The sequence below is a fragment of the Eleutherodactylus coqui genome, chromosome 1 (assembly GCF_035609145.1).
Source record: "Eleutherodactylus coqui strain aEleCoq1 chromosome 1, aEleCoq1.hap1, whole genome shotgun sequence".
NCBI classification, from domain to species: Eukaryota; Metazoa; Chordata; class Amphibia; order Anura; family Eleutherodactylidae; genus Eleutherodactylus; species Eleutherodactylus coqui.
The window spans coordinates 221529873-221537160 of record NC_089837.1 but is presented as its reverse complement, the minus strand read 5'-3'; positions in this window follow the sequence as shown (position 1 = coordinate 221537160).

The following is a 7288-nucleotide window of genomic DNA, read 5'->3' as shown; positions in this document are numbered from 1 at the left end:
AAGTGGAGAAACATAGATACTATGAAAGTCAATCCGCACATGGTACATCACTGCGCGCTGTATGCAGAATACAGAATAAGGGCAAAAACAGATGGGCACATGCACTAATACTGTCACCGCTACATTAGTAGTATAGGTGAGAAAAGCTAGGACTTGCGCTATCTTTCCCGCATATAGTTAATCCTATGTGCAGGAAAGATAGGGCAGGACCTATGGCATTTTCTAGCAGTTTTTTTCAAACTCCTGCACCTTGGCATGGTGTTTGAACGTCTGGAGAAGGTAAAAAAAACCCTACTGATGCTCAACTACGGTCCATAGCGGCGAGCTTAGTTGCACATAAACCCGTGTGATGTAGTGCCAGATTCATCACCACAGTTTTCGAAAGATTGTTAATATCCATGTGGTTTTGGGGGATAAAGTTAGGGACCTTATGTGCCTCACATTGAGGGTTCCTTCACACGAGCATATGTGTTTTTGCGGTCGTCCACACGCGCCGTTAAATTGCATGAATGAAGAAATGACGCGATCAAGTCTCAAGCTTAATTAGCGTTTTCTTGTCCATTCAAATGGCTGGGTGCGACCTATTAGCGAAAGGATACACCGCAGCCCGAAAATCCTTTGATCGGTATAAATTCTCGGAATGACTTCAAATGCGTCCTCGGCCCCCTTCTTTTCCCTATCTACACAGCCCCTATTGGACAAACCATCAGGAGATTTGGCCTCCGATACCACCTGTATGCTGATGACACCCAGCTATACACCTCTTCCGGTGACATCTCTGCACCTTTCCGCCAAAACATGACTGTCTGTCCGCTGTCTCTAACACTATGTCTTCTCTCTACCTAAAACTAAATCTCTCTAAAATTGACTTACTGGTATTTCCACCCTCCACTAACCGACCTCATCCTGACATCTCCATCTCAGTGTGTGGCGCCACCATAACTCCTAGACAACATGCCCGCTGCCTTGGGGTCATATTTGACTCTGATCTCTCTTTTACCCCCTACATCCAATCTCTGGCACGAACATGTCATCTGCACCTCAAGAACATCGCAAGAATCCACTCTTTTCTCACGGTGGACACGCTAAAAACGCTTACTGTTGCCCTCATCCACTCCCGGCTCGATTATTGCAACTCGTTGCTGATCGGCCTCCCCTGCACCAGACTCTACCCTCTCCAATCCATCCTGAATGCGGCAGCCAGGCTCATCTTCCTGTCCAGCCGCTACTCGGATGCCTCTGCCCTGTGACGGTCACTGCACTGGCTGCCCGTTAAATACAGAATTCAATTTAAACTCGTTACCTTCATCCATAAAGCCCTCCACAGCACAGCGCCCCCCTATATCGCCTCCCTCATCTCAATCCATCACCCAGCCCGGGCTCTCCGCTCTGCTAATGAAACCAGACTGAGTGCCCCTTTAATTCGAACTTCTCATTCCCCCCTCCAAGACTTCTCCAGAGCAGCACCGGTCCTCTGGAACGCACTACCAAAGGCCACCCGAGCAATCCAGGACTCGCAGAACTTCAGGCGTGCTCTACAAACGCACCTCTTCAGGGAGGTATACCGCATACCCTAAACAAACCCCTCTGTACTCCGCCTGATAACATGCTCCCTGACCTACTGACTGCAATCCCTGCTAGCCATCATAAACCGCTCCTGCAGTCATACCGTTTCTGCCGTCACACGGCTAAATGTCTGACCATTGTCTATGTGTATAACATCGCTCACTCTCCACCTCGCCATACCGTGCACATCTCCAGCCCCTTTACCTTCTGTATCACCCCACTATTCGTAGTATGTAAGCTCGTTGGAGCAGGACCCTCACCCCTATTGTATCAATCAACTGATTACTATATGTAACCGTGGTTTTGTAATTTTTGTATTTTGTCTTTCTGTATTCCCCCTGTCTATGTAAGCGCTACGGAATATGTTGCCGCTATACAAATAAAGATTATTATTATTATGTCTAATAGAGGCACCTGTAAGCTTTTCCCTGCGTTGGACGTTGCTAAACTGCCTCCCCCTCCTTATTTTTCCAGCTCCTATAGGAGTCTATGGGAGCTGCCAGCATATATCGGTCGAAAGATAGAACCAGAACTATCTTTTCCAGACGAGCGTAAAAGCGTCCGCTGGAATCGGTAGTGTATGTGCTATTTTTTCACGCCAAGTGATTGTTCGCAGCGCAAAATCACCCATATGAGTGAATGCATTGGAATCCAAAGCATCAGCTGGCTGTGATATTCGGTCCGGCGTGAAAACACGACCACATAGCCTAATGCTGTATTTAAATGGCAAGGAAAAATTATGCTTTTTGCTGCAGCTTTTGCAAAATTGCAACAAAAATCTGCAAATTGGATGGAATGCGTGAACACACCTTAATACTAAGTGACCACATGTTCCATATATTATGGGTTTATGCAGATGGTTGGTCCAGTAAAGTCACACATTGTTAATATAAATATAGGTAAATCACATCAAAATGCTGCAATTTTGTGGCAATTTCACAAAAAACATGACTTGATTGCAGTGTCTGAATACATTCTTATTAACAGATTGCCCATCTTTGATGGAACAGTGCCTGCTCTGTAACTGCTCCATACAGTAGCTGCAAAGTCTAAGAGGGCACATTGAAGATGACTTGGAGGAAGCTCAGTGAAAAGCCATCCGACATGCCATGGTTGTGCTGTCAACTTAATTATATCACTGGATCTCTTAAAGGAAATCCCCCGACATCATAGCAGCCAGAATTGTGTACTTTGTTGATGTTGGGGGGGGGGGGGGGGGGGGGGGCTTGTAGGCTCCCCTGGCTTTGGCTGCTGTCATGATTATAACAATGCCACTGATGTACACAGCTATGGCCGCACTAGAAAGGACAGTGCAGTACAGTCAACAGCAGAGGTCCATATTTAGCTATGCAGCTGGCTGAAAATGGATTTCCCTAGCAACACTTATCAACTGCATAGCTGCATAAGGGTATGGGCAACAGTTCAAGACAGAGGCATTTTTCACTAAAATTGTACACAGTAGGCTGATTAAACATATTGCAAAAATGCTTAGAATCACCTACTCTGGAAACGGAAAATATATGACAGTTACATTTTGAGAAGCATTTTTTCTGTACTTAGATAATTTTTTCCTTTTTTTCCCTACATTTTCAAGACTCAAATGAAACAGGTTCCTGTGTGAATAGACAGTGATCCCTGAAGATTGGATTCCTAAGGCCTGTGTCACATCAACATATTTGCGCAGCACTTTGCATGCCCAAATTATGTGCGCATTACTCAGTGAATAGAACCTATTGATTTCAATGAGTTCCTTCAGATAAGCATATTTTGAGTGCAGCATGCTCTGTCTTTCTAATTAACTTCATTGTCCATTTCAATGAAGGGAAGCAGGTTTGCATGTTTTTTGCATGCTCAAATATGCATGATTTGCATGTGCAAAAATACAGTAAAACATACACATGAGCACTCAAATACACAACATCCATTGTGCACGCACAAAGCACAAATGCACATAGAAATGTTATTAGCCGTTTGAGTACGGCCTAAGGGTGGATACCCACTAGCGATGCGACAACGATGATTATAAAACCAATGATTTTCAATGGTTTCATACTCATTTGTGATGTTTCAGTACAGCTTCGTATCGCAGAGAAGAAATCTGCGATATCGCTCAGTGATTTCAATGGGGCCAGTGGCAGCAGCGCTAGCCCCATTGAAAATATGGGGAGCATATCACGGCCTTCTGCCACAGCCATGACAGCTGTGGCAGGAGTTTCCTTCATCCCCGTGGGGACCATGAGGATAAAGGAATCCTCTGCCACAGCTGTGACAGCTATGGCAGAAGTCCAGAATGCTATCCCATTGCTTTCAATAGGGTCGGCGCTGCTGCTGACTGCCCCATTGAAAGCAGTGGGTTGTAGGCAACCCCCGCTGAATGATTTTCAGGGAAGGGCTTGAAATATAAGCCCTTCTCTGAAAATCATCCCTAGGTAGTAAAAAAAAATAAATTAATTATATACTCACCTCTCCGCCGCTCAGGCGCATCCTCCGGCTGGTTCCCCTGCACTGCTGTAAAGCTCTTTCAGCAGCCGGGGATTTAAAAATTCCCACCTCCTGAAAGGGCTGTGGTGATTGGCTGAGTGCTCAGCCAATTACAGGCAGCACTTAGCCATTCATTGATTCATTGACTTCTGCCACAGCTGACTTCTGCCCGTTCCCCACGGGGATGAAGGAAACTCCTGCCGCACCTGTCTTGCCAGGGTAAAAAAGACATTTTAAGAAGATGTTAAATGTTATATGAATCAAGCATACCTCAAGTGAACAGGAAAGTGATTGTTCACTGGTATCTGCCATTTTCTATCTATAAAGAAAAATCGGCCTGGGAAGAGCTCTACTTATTTTTTGTAGTTAACCCCTTCCCGCTCCAGGGCGTACCGGTACGTCCTGGCAGCCTGGTACTTCCCGCAATAGGGCATACCGGTACGTCCTGGAGATAGCGCGGGATCACATAAGATCCAGCGCTATCCCGCAGCAGGAGCCGGCTGTCAGTCACAGCCGGCGTCCCGCTGCAACAGCGGCAGGGAAAGAGTTCACAGAGGGAGCGGACTGGCGTCCTGTATTGCCTGTGCCTACAATCGCTGTATAAGCGATAAGGCATGGCAGAGCAGTAGCTCTGCCATGCCTTATAACAGCGATCATAGGCACAGTGTTGTAAGTCCCTCAGAGGGACTCAAATAGTATAAAAAAAAGAAAAGAAAAGTGTAAAAAAAGAAAAATTTAAAAAAAAATGTAAAAAAAAAACTTTTTTTTATGCTTTTTCTAATATTAGCATAAAAAAAGGGAAAAAAAATTAAAACCCCACATATTTGGTATTGACGCATCCGTAACGAAGTGTACAAAAAGTTGAACACACTTTTTATTTTGTACGATAAAAAGCGTAAAAAACAACGCTAAAAAACAGAGGCAAAATGCTAATTTTTAGCATTTTGCCTCCCAAAAAAATGCAATTAAAGTGATCAAAAAAGCCGTACATTCCCCAAAATGGTACCAATAAAAACTACAGCTCGTCTCGTAAAAAATAAGCCCTCATAGAGCTCCGTACATAGAAAAATAAAAAAGTTACAGGACTTTGAATACAGCTATAGAGGAAAAAAAAGATTTCCAAAAAAAGGGGGTTTTATTGCAAAAAAGTGTAAAAACCTAAAAAAAAATATAACAATTTTGGTATCGTTGTTACCGTACCGACCCGCAGAAAAAATTTAGTGTGTCATTTATGCTGCATGATTAACGCTGTAAAAAAAAGAAAAAGAAATCTATGGCAGAATTGATGCGTTTTCTCTCCCTGTTATCATAAAAAAAAAATTAAAAAATTTTACGATATTGTCTATGTACCCAAAAGTGGTACCGATAAAAACTACAGCTCGCCACGCTAAAAACAAACCCTTATACGGCCGCGTCCACGGAAAAATAAAAAAGTTATGGCTTTTGAAAAATGGAGATGGAAAAATACCAAAAAATCGCTTGGTCCTCAACGCCAAAATAGGGCATGTCATTAAGGGGGGTTTTCCATGCAAATACTATTGATCGGCTGGGGTACACCGCTCGCGACCACAGTTGATCAATTGATTAAGACCTGCAATACACAGGGGTTGGAGTAAAAGCAGTTGGCTCTGACCCCTGTATGGTGACTGGTGCTTGTAACTGCAGATGCAACTGAGTTAAATGAGACCTGTCCGAACTCAACGGCTCATTAAACTTAGCAATGCAAAACTGCTGTGTTGCATTGCTGACAGTGGGTGCCCAATCAGCTGATTGGCTGGGGTCCCAAGCTGCGGAACCAGATTAGAGATAACTTTACAATTATCTGACTGTTAATAACAATTATATAACTATACTGGACCTTTGACTGACCACTATAGAAAAATATTTCAAGATTGCGACAATTTATAAAGATATTAGATCAACAAGTAGTAGCGGTTATAAGGAAGTTTTACTTGTTTGTATTTTATTGAGAACTAAGACTGAGGAAAATAGCTTTCTGTTCCCAATCGTATTGACTGAAATGATTAAACTTTCTGCTTACCATTAATTTAATCTACAATGAACCCAATAATTCACAGCAGATTAGCATTTTCAATATACAGATCAGTACGACAGATACATATTTCATGGACTGATACTTAAGGGATAAACTGCTTTCAACTCATAATGAGTTGATGCGATATTAAAAATGACCACATAAAATTAAGTGGAGAACCATCGAAAAGGAATGCACTCCCTAAGGGAGTCATCACCAAGACACAGCTGTTCCTTGCGCAAGAGAAAGTGTCATACCATGTAAGTAACATGTCCTCAAGCAACAAACAGAGTAGTGTAATAGTGACTAACAATACAGTCATAGCTAAGCTATAAGGAATGAGCAGCAGTGCCATGTCTTAACTGGTTGGCTCATTGCCTCCAGCCGTTGACATATTGCTGTCTTCATACCATGTCCTGGAATAGCCTAATTTCTAGAATTTTTAATTCTGCAATGCATGACATTTAAAAATTCAAACAACAACTATATGTTTCATTTGTTCAGTAACATAGATTACAATTTACAGCCCTGCTTTCTAGTCAATTTTTGAAACTTACTTTTGAAATGTGGATAAACGTATTCAAGCAAGAAAAATTAAATTAGAGGAAAAAGTACATTATTGTAAGAGCTTTCATCCTATGGAAGGAGCTTTTGAGGTGATCTCTACGGTGAGTATTTATATTTAGTTCTTGGCCAATTATAAATGTTAGTTGGTTAATGACAAATGTCTTCTTTGTACTTGCCGAAAAATAAAAATTTGCTTTGTTTCATAAAGACAATTCATGTCTATATATGTATGCCCATTATGCTTAGAATCCCCCTCTATTAACCAGAGCTTCTAAGACAAAGCGACTCTAGTTGACCTGGCCTATCCTTGTATTGCATGGTTAGCCATTCATTCGAATGACCAAAACATAATACTACTGCACATTTTCCTTACAGCAATCATGCAAGTTGGTTGAAAGAGCTTGCTGAAGCAGGACCAGTGTCGTTAAGCTGATCATTGGGTTGGCTCCTATCTAAAAAGGGGTTTAAATGGTGAAAATGTAAAACATTTTTGAGCTTATTAAATGGAATAATTTAATAGCATATTATTAGCATTTCTGCTTTGTGTAAATATACCCTGAAACAGTACCTGTCTAGCAAGACTACAAATCAGACTACAAAGTCTCAGAAAGCAGTACATGATCAGATGTTCTAAAGAGA